Here is a 13,176-nt window from a genome sequence, read left to right as displayed (position 1 = left end):
ATGACCCAGAATTTGCATAGGTTACTTCTGTGTTGATCCCACAGTTGGACAGAATTTACTGGTAAAGGAAATTTCAAATTGTCATTTTTCTAAGCAGCTGTGAGTTTGACTTAAAATATTGAGTCTAAGGACTAATGTTTTAATGGATGTTGAGAGGCAACAAGTAGTGTCTACCTTCTATGTTGGTAAGATTTCTCCAGTCATATTTTAAAAAAAAATTTTTTTTTGGTTCAACTTCTGTCATATGCCAGATTCAGAGGATTTAAAAATGAATGAAATACAATCTTATACCTGAAGATTATAAGAAGTAGTTGTGAAAGAACTGGTAGGGCATAGGACTACAGTGCATTGTTAGCTTAAGAGTGGGTGTTATTAACTCAGTTTGGGGTGTGAAGAGGATTGAAAAACACTTCAAAAAAGATAAGGCATTAGTTAAGTGAGTTTAAATACATTTAGAATTTCCCAAGTGAAGAATGGGCTAAGACTTTCTGGGTAGTGGAGAGAAGTAAAATAAGAGACTTCAAGATACTCCTTTTGATCTATTATTTGGGGCTGTAGACACTTGAAAAACAATAAATTCAGCTAGAAGCTTTCTCTGAACTCCCTTTATGTACCTAAAAACAGATCCTCCAAAAGGAACTCAGTTATCTACAGTCCCTACCCAGAAGTTCAGTCAACCAGGCAAGATTGATTCTTATTGCAGGAGAGGAAACTGGAAGTCCACACTGAGCCCAGATAAATTTTGTCACAAAATGATACCTCCCATTTATTCTTTTAAGGTCCCATTCATCTTTTCTAAAAATCACTTACTGTCCCCTAAGAGACCTACATACTCCCTTCCCTTTCCCTATTAAGATGATATTTAATCCTGAATTATAAGCCACCTCAGGGAGTTACTCATTTTTTCCTGAGCACCTCCCGTGTATACATAATGTATACATGTTAATAAATTCCTGTTTGTTCTTCTCTTGTTAATCAATCTTTTATTACAAGACTCTTAGCCAAGAACTCAGAAGTGTGGAGGAAAATTATTTTTCCTCTCCCCCGTTAATGAGATATGCTTTGAAAACCAGCAGTGACATGAAATGTCAGAGAACAAGAGGAAATTCAATTTGGTTGTATTAGAGAATATGTAGAGGGAGTGTGATAGAGATGAGCCTGTGGAGGTATCTTTTGGTGTGATGTGAAGGGTCATGTATGTTTGAATTTCATTATATAAATCAGATGTCCACAAACTAGGGCCTAGGGGGTGAATCCTTCTTGCCACCTGTTTTTATAAATAAAGTTTTATTGGAACACAGTTACATTACCTTGAGTATGTTGCCTTCCTGCTACAATGGCAGAGTTATAGTTAGTTGTAGATATTGTGATAGACACAGTGAGGTCTACAGAGCCTAAAATATTTTCTATCTGATCCTTTATAGAAAAATATTGCTAACCTCCCAAAAGTAAACAGTGATTTCTCTTTGGAAGTTTTAAAGCAGTAGAAACCCACTAATGGAGCTCTTTTGAGAGTATGTGGAATAACAACTTACTTATTTTGGCTATCTCGATGAAATATTTTTTGTTGTGCTGTGTTTTTGTTTTATTGTTAATGCAGACTGTGTTTAAAGACCAGAATACAAAGGAATCAGAAGAGAATGCACTATAAGTAGTTTGTTTACTGCAACTGGGGAAAGTAATTCAAAAAAGGATTAAAGAGTTTGCCAAAAAGGTATTAGACTTTGCTTTAAGAGGGACCAAAACTAAAAAAAAAAAAAAAAAAAAAGAGGGACCAAAACTTTAATATTGAAAAAATGGATGGGCTTTGGTTGCTACTATTTTAATTAATACCTCAGTTTGCCTTCCATTGAGAACTTTCACAGTAATGTTAATTATTGGGAATCATCTTGGCTATGTTCACTGTCGTATCAACACAATAGGAGCTGTTAAAATAAAGCAGTTCCGGGCCATGTCAGATACTGAACAACTGCAGAGAACATTTGAGTTAGTTCACCATCTCTAGACCTAGAAATCTGTCAGTTTTCAGGATGACTTCTTTCAAAAACAAGCCATCCCTCGATTTTCCTACACTTGCAGGTTTTTAAGAGCGCTTCGTGAAGTTGTCATATGGTATTAATGCACAATGTGCATCATTCATTAAGTCTACATTAATCTGACAGACATTATACTTTAAATAATTACTGCCTACTGCATTACCTTTGTCCTTTGTGAGCTTTAATTTCACATGTCAACAGTAATCACTTTGGAGTGTGATATTTGTAGATATAAAAATATCTTGCCTTGGCAAATGTGTAATTGAAAGGTAGTGCCTTAAGCTAAGAACTCTTGCACTTTTGTTTGCTTCACATAATAGCACTTTTTAAGTAACTTTTTAAGGTTTACTTTCACTTATGTAATTTTTTATCTCATTGTTTTAAATAAAAATATTTTCTCTTGTATTAATGCAATACAAATCACTGTGGCCTATTATTAAACAAGCAAATTCTTTTTTTTTTAAGATTTTATTTATTTATTCATGAGAGACACAGAGAGAGACAGATACAGGCAGTGGGAGAAGCAGGCTCCATGCAGGGAGCCTGGCGTGGGACTCTATCCCAGGTCTCCAGGATCAGGCCCTGGACTGAAGGCGGCGCTAAACCACTGAGCCACCTGGGCTGCCCAAACAAGCAAATTCTGATAGAACTCTCATATTCCTCATAGTTATGTGATATCCCACGAGGTCCTGGATTTTAAATGACAATCATAATATAGAATTGGCTTTTATTTTGTACAATGAGCATGTAGACTAATCTGATGCCTATAACCTGTTTTCAGGAAACTGCCTTATTAGAAAAAAATATGTTGGATAAATTGCCTTAAGAGTTTATTTTTAAAGATTTTATTTATTTATTCATGAGAGAGAGAGAGAGAGAGAGAGAGAGGCACAGACACAGGCAGAGGGAGAAGCAGGCTCCATGCAGGGAACCCGACATGGGGACTTGACCCTGGGTCTCCAGGATCATACCCTAGATTGAAGGTGGCGCTATACCACTGAGCCACCCAGGTTGCCCAAGACTTATTTAAAAAACATTATTTCATAATTAAAACGTGAAAAACTGGCAAATTAGAGAAAAGTGTATTATGAATATGTCAAGAATTAATAAAAATAACAAATTCATTTTTTAAAATAAGAATTAAGCAAAAAATGTGCCCATTCAATTCACAATGTTGATGGAAGTAGCAAATAAATATATGAAGAAATACATAACCTCACTGGGATAAAAGGAATGCATATTAAAAGCATAATAAGTCAATCGGAGAAGGACAAACAGTGTATGTTCTCATTCATTTGGGGAATATGAATGATAGTGAAAGGGAATATAAAGGAAGGGAAAAGAAATGTTGGGAAATATCAGGAAGGGAGACAGAACATAAAGACTCCTAACTCGGGGAAACGAACTAGGGGTGGTGGAAGGGGAGGAGGATGGGTGTTGGAGGGGAATGGGTGACGGGCACTGAGGTGGACACTTGACGGGATGAGCACTGGGTGTTTTTCTGTATGTTGGTAAATTGAACACCAATAAAAGTTAATTAAAAAAAAATAAAAGCATAATAAAATATTGGTATTTCCACTTACCTGATAGTCAAGGTGAATAAAATATTAGCTCCAGTGGTAGCTTTGAGTACATAAAATCATAAACACTCTAATCTACTGTTCACAAGAGTACAGTTTTTAGTCTTTCTGGAAAAGAGTTTGGCTATATATACCACATTTTAAGTATTACACTGTTTACATACCCATTTTAGTAATTACATAAGAATTTATACTAAGGAAACCTTAGGATATAGGAGCATAAAGATGCATGCAGAATACTGCTCATCACAGCATTGCTGGTACTCAGAATAAACTAGAAACAACCAAGTGGTTATCATTTGCTGGAAGTTTGCTGAATATCATACGGCACACTCATAAAGCGGGTAGTATTCAGCTACTATAAATGATGAGGAAAAAAATAGTTTCCTTTTCAAATACTTTTCACCTTTGCTTCCCTCGGGGCATACCTATATTTTCCTCAAATGTCTCTGGATTTTGCTCCTATTTGAAGGTTTGTTCTTCCCAAACTAGGAGTTAAAGTTTGGATCTCACAAAGTTCTACCCAAGATTCACTTCCTTTTTCATACTTTCTCCTTTGATCATATATATATATATATTTTCAAACTGTGGGTACACGCCAGTCTTGAGGTGTGAATCAACGTAAGGAGTAATAACCAACATTTTAAACACTTGCTGCAAAGGCTATAGTGTGGGCAAAGATAGAGAAATGGTGATTTGTTTGAGGGATTTCAAGAAGTTCTGTAAAACTAAACTGTTCGTTTGGACAAGTTCTGGGATTTAAGCCTGCTGAGAAAGACCAGGGGGGCCATCGTATGTTGTGCAAAATGGGTAGTATTTTATCCTGAAAATGATAAAGAGACAGTGATATTTTAAAATGGGTCTTATTGAGGAGTTTAATAGATTTACACTCTGTAAGCAGAAAGAACAGTGCATATATATTCCATTTAGCGGAAATGTAAATAAGACATTCTAACAGATCTTGATGGCTAGGGGGATATCCAGGCTCACCAAAAATCTCTGCAGAGACTGAGTTAATATCAGTAATCTGTTAGGACCTATTCAAGCAGCTAGTCACCATAATACCCATCATTGTACTTTCAGGGTAGTTGTATTTGTGCCTCCTATCTGTGATCTTTACAATTAAACCAGAAGCCCAGAGTATGTTTCTGTGAGTCACACACACAAAAAAGAGTATTTATCTTATCCTGTACAGTTATGATGTGTGTTAACTCTGAAGCCACAGCATCAGATCATGATGGTAATCCTCGTATTATCTGGACTCTGTGAAGTCCAGTGTTACCTTTTAACAATTACTATTTTGGACTGGTTTTAAGATTCTGTAAACTTGGCCTCCACGGTTTTCTTGAAGCCATCTTTAGAAACCACATAAAAGCTTGTACTTTGTTTTGTGTCTTTAAGTTTTGGTAAATACTTTGCTCCTAGTGAGTCCACAGCAGGGATGAAGGGACACTTTCTGTAAGAGAAAAACTTATCTGGAAAGCCTATGCAAATTAATTTTCTCCTACAGTGTTTGTCATAGAAGCAAATTTAGCTATGAGTAAGCATGGCAGAAATAGAGTTTGTTGATTTATCATTGTCTTGTATTTTCATATCTGTGACAATGCTTGAATAAATTCTAAAATGTGTTACACATGCCCTGACTTATTAAGTAATATTCTGTAGTTACACACATAGCTTCCATCTTTTCTTGATGAATCAGCATCACCATTATAGTTTTGCAAATCATAATTCCTTAAATTTATGTAATGCGTTATGCTAAATAGGTAGATGTTAAATTATTTGAATGATGTGAAATTGCATGTTTATGTTATCAAGTCTTAAAATAGTTGAATCTATTAGGTCCACGTTTAATTAGCTCATTCTTCAACATCTTGGGATTCTTGAAACTAACTTTTTTAGGTGTTCTGCCTTCAAAGTTTTACAGGAGTCTTACTTTGTTTTAGTGCTAGGCGATGTGGCTTTCTCAAATAATGCCTTTATTTGTAAGGAAAAGGCAATGCCTTTTGTGTGTAAAACAGGACATTTTGTTAAAATGTTAGTTTGAAATGTCATCTCGCTGTTTTTGTTTTGTTTTGTTTTTGTAGTTTTTTTGAGCCTTAGGCATCTGGTTGCCTCTAAAATACTTCAAAAAAATTTTTTTAGTATCTTTGAGGTCTGATTAATAAGCAAATACAGCAGGCACATGGGCAGAGGAAGAGTCTTCAGCTTGAGAAGGGGAAATGAAAGGATTATACAAGGTTTGACTTAGTGTGTATCATTCTTGTATGTATATAGTCTGATACCAAAGACAAGACAAAGGGGAGGAAGACTTAGGAGGTGAAGAATGGAAATAAAAGGATTATACAAGGTTTAATCCTATTAAAAAAACAGAGTCAACCAGTCAGTGAAAGAACAAGCTAATAAAAAGCAATCTTAACTCCATATTTATTGAACATCATTGATAATAATCTTTCAGATTTTTAAGGATTTCCCCTAAATATGTATCTAAGTTTATGGTTTTTAAACTCTCATGTATTTCTCTATTACTGCTGGATGCTGTGTCTGTCTTCCTAGTGACCTTTAAAAGAGGATCTAAGAGCTGAGAAAGACTCAAATGGAAGTATGCCCAGATAATGGCAGCAAAGATGAGTCCCCGGAGGCCCTTCTTTGGATTCAAAGAAGAGCCAGAGGGGAGGAGGGGTGACCTGGAAACTAAACTAAGATCCAGAAGTGAACCCAGACAATTAAATCTTGCAGAAGGTCCCTGGGTGATTTACCTAAAAATATATCAGCAGTCCTGTTATTTTAAGCCACTTAGGCATGAAAGCAGACTGTATTCTAGTACCTTCTTGAGCTAAGGAACAAAATTTCCAGAAGGGGAGAGGAAAACAGAAATACTCTTAAATATTTTACTGAAAAGTAATCATAGCTACTTTAGACTCTGTTTGCCTTTGGTTGATTATGTGCTGCTTTTTTGTGTGTCTTTCCTTTTTTGCTTTTTTTCCTTTTCTCTGCCAGGAGAATAGTCTCACCCAACTTAGAATTAATGCTATTTTTATTTATTATGATAAGAACACTTAACATGAACTCTGTTTTCCCAACAAATTTTAAATATAAAATACATTACCGTTGACTGTAGGTACCGTGTTTTACAGAAGGTCTCAAGAGTTTGTTCATCTTATTTTACTGGAACTGTATGCCCAGTGATTAATGACTCCACATTTTCCCCTTCCCCCTGGATTCACATTTTAAATAACAATTCATAACCTTGCCTTGTGTGCTAATGTTGGACACCTAACTAAATTGATCAGTCTTTCATGAATACCAGAAAAAGCGCCCAGTAAAAACCTGACAGGTCATCTATGCCCTTAATATTAGTGGTCTTCTTGTGGGACGCCTGGGTGGCTCAGAGGTTGAGTGTCTGCCTTCGGTTTAGGTCATGATCCTGGGGTCCTGGGATTGAGTCCTGCATTGAGCTCCCCACAGGGAGCCTGTTTCTGCCTATATCTCTGGGTCTCTCAGAAAAAATGAATAAAATATTAAAAAAAAATATATATATATATATATACTCTTCTTGTAAATAAAATGTAATGCCTAACCTTGTGTTAGGCATTATGAAGACTATTAAGATAAATTAAAAACAGCGTCTATTACCAAAAAGTTCTCCATCTAATAAGAAAAATAATGTGTGCATATTAAAAATCGCTAAAATAGAAAAATAACAGGAGGGACTCAGATAAAGTCTTTTGACTTGGGACTATCCATTGTCTATCCTCATTTTCCTAATAGTAGGCATAGGGATTTTCCTTATCCCTATGGCTAGGTCAGCAGTGATCACCTCCTTCATATGGGTGAGTTCATGCAGAAAGCTTGCTGACTCCTTTATTTCCAGAAAAAGTTCTGACATGCTCTGGCTTGGATCAGATGAGTTTCGCTTTCTAGAATTGAGTCCAACAGTTTATATGGAAATTGGATGCTGTTATAGCCATCTTTGAAAAAATCAGTGGTTTGCATACTTTTGGATGTAGTTAATCTCTAGAGTATACACTTCAATAGTAGATCTCTTTTTTAGAATTTGACCAGAAAGACTAACTCTACCAGAGTCTGTGTCTTATCTTTTTTTTTTTAATTTTAAATTTTAGCACTTTTAGCTCACCATATTCAACATTTGAAATCATTTATATATTTGATCATCAGAAAAGACAATATTGGCAGGTAGAAGGTTGAATTCATCTGCCTTCCCTTTGTCTACCTCAATGGAGCTGCTAGCCAGCTCCCTGTTATTCACGGGGGGGGAATCTCATTTCCTGATTGCACTTGGCTTCTGTCATGTTGAATATGCTTTCATTTTGACACCTACATTCTGCCTTTTAAATTTCGTGCCATTTGCATGGATATTGGACGTATATGGGGTATCTTTGACTTATTCTGTCCACACTATTGCAGAATTAATTATCTCTGCATTGGTTCTGGGTACAATGGGAGCATTGAGAATTTGAGGAAAGAGAATTACTTTTTAGGCCATTCTTCTAGAGTTAAAGGCATTAATCACAATAGAAAATTTCCTTTTAGATTTATATTTAAATAATCTGACATTGATGAATGGTAGCATGTGGGATAAATGTAGAAGAAATTCTTACAGTGTTTTTATCCTGGATGCCAACATCATAGAATATATTTTAATTAGCTTTTTTTCTACCTTTAATGTCCTCTAAATGATACCCTCTGTTCCACATAAAACTTGCCCTTCTCACTATCAGTTTTGATGTAGCTGTTCTCCAATTTGATTTGACTTATGGAATTAGAGAGTTAAGCTTTTTCTGCTCAAGAAATTTAGCAACAAAAGAAAACAAATCTAACTCACGTGTCTTCCTGTTTTCGATGAATGTTTTACCTTATCTAGAACATGTAAACTTAAACCCTCTTATTTTTGATTTGTTAAAATATATTAAGAGGTACGAATGACATTAAAACAAAAGCCCTCATCAGATTAGTGAAGTCACACACACAATAAAAATCAGAAGTGGTTACCTGGGGTCATATTAGGATTTACTACAAACATGTCATTGTGGGGATAGATTCAGATACAATACAAGGTAAGGGTGAACTTGTAGTTTTGGTAATGAAATTCTGACATAATCACTCAAGGTATGAATTTGATGAGCAGGCTGTGGATTTCCAGATTCTCGTTGACTGATGAAAATATTTTCCCCCTATCTTTACATTCCAAATTCAACTACCTTGAACTTTGTGGACTACAGGCTGTCATCTGATTGCTCCTTCATACAGCCCAGTTGGTTAAGCTTCATGCTAAATAAAGCATCCCATGAAAATGTCCTGTCTCTAGAAGTACTGCTCAATCCTGTAAATTTCTGTCCTATCCAATACTTTCCTGTATTAGCTTTACTAGATTCATCCTCTTTGGTGAGACTCCAAGAGTGATTTTTTTTTATAGTTAAGAAAAAGAACTAACTGATGATTACCTTCAAATTATAGATCTAGCTTATGAACATAGAAAATATGTTATTTCCTACATTAAAAAGAAGATAGACTCACAACAAACCTTTTCTAGCTCTAATCAAATTCATTCCACTTGTGGAGAAAGTCAAAAGGAACAATATTATTTATAGTGCCTTCCAAATTTTACCTGGTTCTTTTTCTTTGGAAAGGAATCTGTTTAGGGTAAGGATTTTGAAGTTAGTATAGAACTCAGATTATTCATGTCTTCTTAGAACCAATCTGTTAGGGGCCCCTGGGTGGTGCAGTTGGTTAAGATTCTGACTCTTGGCTTTTGGCTCAGGTCATGATCTCAGGGTCATGAGATCAAGCCCCACATCAGGCTTAACATTTCATCATGGAGTCCGATTAAGATTCTCTCTCTCTGCCTCTCCTGCTCATTCTTTCTTTCTCTCTCTCTCTCTCTCTCTCTCTCTCAAATACATCTTAAAAACAACCTCTTAGTTCTACTATAAAATCCAATATAACAAATAGATAAGATAATTTGTCAACTCTTCAGCCTTTTATTGTCCCAATCCAGCCTTTGCTTTTAAGCTTTCAGTAACATGGGCCTTGTTTCAACTTCTCATGTTCATTTGTCTCTTCACTCATTATTCTGCTTTTTGGCCTTTGTATTTATTCTTCACTCTTTCTGGATTGTCATGCCCCAGTTGTTCAAATAGATGCTTTTTCATTTCATTTAGAACTAGACTCAAACGTAATCTCTTCTCATCATACTCTCCCCACCCCCCCGCTGCCCTACCCACCACTATCTAATTGCTTCACTATGTTTTATTTTTTTCACAGCACTTAGCACTATCTAGAACTGTGCTATCCCATATGGTAGCCACTAGCCACATGCCACTATGTAGCATGTGGGATAAATGTAGAAGAAATTCTTTATTTTCTATAAACTTTCCTCTGCATGTATATTTTCCCATCTTTTGTTTTGCTTCTCTCACCTAGAATATAAACTTCAGGAAAACTGAGCTTGTTTATCTCCTTTACTGGTGTTTCTCCACACCAGAAACAGTGTGGCAAACAATAGATTCTTGGTGAACATTTGTCCAAGAAATAATTAATGAATATTAAAGATCAAAATGAGTGGGTTCCAAATGTGCTGTTCCAGAATAATGTTTAACATTTAGAAGGATATTTCTCAATATTTAACTGATTTAAGAGAAACACACACACACACACACACACACACACACACATACACAAAACCCTAGACTATAACTCACTTTGTTTAGTTTAATGTTGACGTGTTTGTCTTAGAGGAGTCATTAGAAAGTAGCATTGGTGGGGGGTGGCTGGATGGTTCAGTTAGTTGAGTGGCCAACTCTTGATTTTGTCTCAGGTCATAATCTCAGGGTCATGACACTGAGCCCACATTGTGCTCTGTGCTCAATGGGGAGTCTGCTTGAGATTCTTTCCCTCTGCCTATCGCTCCACCAGTGCACCTGCATGTGCTCTCTCTCTCTCAAAAATAAATAAATCTTAAAAAAAAAGAAACATTTCCTAAATAGATGTTCATTGGACATTTTACTGAGTTTGTTTACCCACTTAGGGCTGCCTGGGTGGCACAATTGATTGAGTGTCTGACTCTTGGTTTTGGCTCAGGTCATGATCTAAGTGTCAGGAGATCAAGCCCTGCTTCAGGCTGCACATTTAGTGCAGATTCTGCTTAAGTTTCTCTGTCTGTCCCCTACCCCCACCACATATGCACACATGCGTGCCTACTCTCTATCTCTGCAAATAAATAAGTCTTAAAAAAATATTATACCCACTTATAAAGCATTATAACAACATCCCTCTACAGGTTAAAATCCTCAGAATATCTTAGTTTTTTGTTATTGTCATTGGTTTGGTTTGATTTTTAATCATTTTCTGGCTATAAGTAAAGCTGGACTTCTTATGTGTGTTATTTGTAATTTCCTCTATCCAGTTTGACTTCCCAACTCCTTTCAAAGGTTTCCATTCCACTGGGGAGTGAGTTTTTGTTGTTTTAAGGAAACCAAGAATAGACTATTGTTGGGTATTATGGGCTGAATGGTTTCATTTCCTTGGAATTTGTATGTTAAAGCCCTAACCACCTCATTCAATGGTATTCAGAATTGGAGTCTTTGGGAGGTAATGAGGGATAGATGAGGTCTTGACAGTAGAGCTTCCTGATGGGATTTGTGCCCTCACAGGAAGAGACACAAGAGGGCTTTCTTGCTGTCACTTTCTCTGCACATATACAAAGAAGAGAGTGTGTGAGCACACAGTGGGATGGGAATCAACTACAAACCAAGAAAGAGAACTCAGAATGAAACCTACCTTAATGACACCTTAATCTTAGGCTTCCAGCCTCTGGAACTGTGAGAAAATACGTTTCTGTTGCTAATACAACCCAGTCTCTGGTATTTCCTTATGACCGACTGAGCTTACTGAAATATGGAGGAAAGAGGGAGAAATAGAGTGAGGAAAGAGGAAGGATACAGGTCCATATCCCAAACCCAACTTGATCATCTTCCTTTCTCCAGAAACACTTTCCTTTGTACCTCCCTCCTTAGCGACAAATCTTAGGGTGACAGTTCTTTCCTAAGGAAAGTTAATCTCTCCTTAATCAACCTATTTATTTATTTATTTATTTATTTATTTATTTATTTATTTTAATTTTTTTTTTATTTATTTATGATAGTCACAGAGAGAGAGAGAGAGGCAGAGACATAGGCAGAGGGAGAGGCAGGCTCTATGCACCGGGAGCCCGACATGGGATTCGATCCGGGGTCTCCAGGATCGCGCCCTGGGCCAAAGGCAGGCGCTAAACCGCTGCGCCACCCAGGGATTCCAATCAACCTATTTAGAGACACATAACCTAACATAGAGAATCTTTGCTTCTCTGACCTTGATCCTCTTTGGCAGCGGACTTGAAGACAAAAGAAAGAAAAAATAGTACTCATTTCTCTCTTCCTTATAACTTTCTATTTTGATATAGATTGCACTTTAAAAGGTGCGAAACTCATACAAAGAACTACATGGCCTTTACCTAGAATCACCATTAGTATACATTTTGTCTCATTTGCTTTATCATTTTCTCTCTCCTTACACATATATTAATATTAAAGTTCTTGACATAATATAATTTAACAGTAAATTGGGAGTAAATTGCAAACATCATGTTCCTTTACATATCAATGCTTCGGTGTATTTTTCATAAGAACAAGGACACTTTCTCATACATAATGAGAATTTTTTTAAAGATTTAGTTATTATTTATTTGTGTGTGTGTGAGAGAGAGAGAGAGAGAACATGAGCATGGTGGGGAGGGACAGAGGGAAAAGGAGAGACAGACTCCCAAGCGAACTCCCTCCTGAGCATGGATCCCATCACTGGGCTTGATCTCATGACTCTAAGACCATGACTTGAGCTGAAATCAAAGAGTTGGACACTTCATCGACTGAACCACCTAGGTGGCCCCATAATTAGAAATTTATAAATAATAATATATCAACTTTTAATTTAAAAATTTAGTGTTTAGTACTAAATTGAATTATATACAGTTAACCCATGAATAACATGAATTTGAATTGTGTGAATCCACTGATCTGCAGATTTTTTACAGTATAGTACTGTAAATTTATTCAGTTCCTTATGATTTTCTTAATAACGTTCTATAGCTTTATTGTATACTGTATTCATATAATACATATAACATACAAAATGTGTGTAATCTACACTTTATGTTATCAGTAATGTTTCTGGCCAACCCCATGGAAGGCAAGGTTTTGAGGATGCTAATAATTATACATGGATTTTTAACTATGGGGGAGGTTGGCACCCCTAAGCCCCACATTGTTCAAGGATCATCTTTATACAATTTATATAATAATAAAATAATTGTATAACTATAAAATCAATAAGTTTAACATTGATACAACAGTTATTATCTAATCCACAGTCTGCATAAAAATTTCATCAACCTTACCTTTAATGTGCCTTATATTCTTTCTACCCAAATCTACCATCCAATCCAGGATCACGTGTTGTATTTAGTTGTCATATCTCTATTTTATCTTAATCTGGAACATTTCCTC

At 36.1% G+C, this 13,176-nt stretch overlaps 1 protein-coding gene across 6 annotated transcripts in view; it reads left to right on the top strand.

The window, feature by feature from the left end:
• Positions 1-13,176, top strand: part of RALYL (RALY RNA binding protein like) — a 709,315-nt gene that overhangs the window by 128,326 nt on the left and 567,813 nt on the right. The window lies entirely within an intron of this gene.

This window comes from Vulpes lagopus, chromosome 9 (assembly GCF_018345385.1).
Source record: "Vulpes lagopus strain Blue_001 chromosome 9, ASM1834538v1, whole genome shotgun sequence".
NCBI lineage: Eukaryota > Metazoa > Chordata > Mammalia > Carnivora > Canidae > Vulpes > Vulpes lagopus.
This window is presented reverse-complemented; position numbering and strand designations above follow the sequence as displayed.